The sequence below is a fragment of the Eulemur rufifrons genome, chromosome 7 (assembly GCF_041146395.1).
Source record: "Eulemur rufifrons isolate Redbay chromosome 7, OSU_ERuf_1, whole genome shotgun sequence".
NCBI classification, from domain to species: domain Eukaryota; kingdom Metazoa; phylum Chordata; class Mammalia; order Primates; family Lemuridae; genus Eulemur; species Eulemur rufifrons.
Window position 1 is genome coordinate 108,615,697 of NC_090989.1, and position 2,065 is coordinate 108,617,761.

Genomic DNA, 2,065 nt, shown 5'->3' on the forward strand with positions numbered 1-2,065 from the left:
GAATTTTGAGGCAGGGTGGAAAACCCCAAGAATGACCCAAGTTAAAGCCTGGTGCAATGGCATTCAGAGCTAGAAACCAAATGCAGTTATAGAGAATACAATTTAAATTTTTATACTCATGGATCTGTGTACCAAGTGAATCCCTCCAGTCTTGGGTTCAATTTTAAAATAGACACCCACTGCCTACTTGTTTTGCCTACTCATTTTTGAAAGCTTTCTACATTTTCTTTCAGGGCTAAGGACATTACCTCACTCAGTCAAAGGGTACAGGAGAAGGAAAATTAGGGGCTCCGTGCATATCTATCCACATAAATTTATTCATTGCCTACTGTGTGCTAGGTCCCATGTTAGACACGAGGGCTGTAGATTTGAATCACATACTGCTCTTGCCTCAAGGAACTTGTAATCTAAAGTGTAGAGAAATAAGTCAGGTGCTAAAGTCAGCAACACAAAGTTGGCAACTCCCGTAAGAGAGGTTTCTAGACAGTCTGAAGACCCACCTTGGGGGGGTGTGTGTGTGTGTATGTGTGTACAGGGGCATCTCCAAAAGGAAAGGCCTACTCATCTTTACCATTTGTTTCCTGCCTCTTCCTTCTAAGTCCTCTTTTCCATGGTAAGCTATTTCCCCTAATTTTATAGTAACTGAAGTTGAAAAATGGCCTTTTTGTGTGAAAACTTGTCAAAGGCCTATTTTAGTTTTTCATCTATAAAATAATGAGACCAGATCTGATGATGACTACAATTACCTTTTTTTCCTAAAATTCTGAATCACTGAAAAACCCCTAAATAAGGAATTGATGCCTCTTGCCCCCATTCAAATTTTCTCATCAAAGAATTCAGATAATCCAATTAATGGTGTCCAGCTTTAAAAAAAAAAGAACACAGGTAGGGAATCAGTACTAATAGCTAGATGTCTCTGAACTTCTGGAGCATCGTGACCTCGTTACCTGGGTCACACTTTAGGATTTAGCATGTACTACCTTGTATTACTATTCCTCAGTAAAGTGTGAGCTCCTGTGGGCAGCAGTAGGGCCTGACCCTCCTTCATTCTGCCGGGCAGTGATCTAAGGCCATGGTTGCTCAAAGTGGATAGTTTTCAGCATCACCTGGTGAGCTTTAAAGATAAAATAAATGACAAAAAAAACCCCAAAAGACTTCTACGCCTCGTGCCCAGATGTTCAGATGCAGTAGGTCTAGGCTGTGGCTCAGGAATCTGTAATTTTAGAACATTTCCTAGGTGATTTTGATGATCAGCCATGTTTGAGAAGAAATGGTCTAAACCGAATTGAAACACTCCGTGTATGTGTGTATGTGTGTGTGTGTGTGTGTGTGTATTTATAGTCCCCTCCAAGAGATCTTTAGTGCCTTTCTGCCCATTTACAGGTGCCATATATTAATATGATCTCTGATCTCAGAGTTTTCATTGCAGTGAGGGCAAAATCATAGCGTGTAACTCTTTGTATCTTCAGTGCCTAGCCCCCAGTGTCTGGTATACAGTAGGTGATTGCCAGTTGCTTCCCTGATGACTGTACTTCTCTGACTGAGTTTTCAGTGTTACTAATCTACATAGTGCAGACTGTCAACCCGGCAGTTGCAGAAAGGAGACTTTCTGGCTTGTAATTTTCTCTGAGATCCTTCTTACTGCATGTCAGTCACGTTGATAATCCCACAAGCCTTTGTTTCACCCTTGGGTGACTTCAAAATTTCCTGGATGATTGATTATCTTTCAACAGTCCTTTTACAAATGGGGAAATGGAGACTTAGAAAATACCACTAAGCTGGTATATGGTGGAGTTGGGGTTTGTGTCTAAGTCAACAGAATGAATTTGGCTTCATACTCATGCCTGAGTCATAAAACCAAAATGATGTCTTCATATAACACACAGAACTAATAATACTTATTACCTTAATCCTGTGCAATAGGCAGACAAAACTATTACCCAAATCAACTTTTCAAAAGCCTTTTTTGTTTACTCAAAGGGGAAGGAGGCATTTGTAGAGAAGATGAGAATGGTGTTACTCATTCACCATTTTGCCTTTCCCTCTTAAAACACACACATTCTTT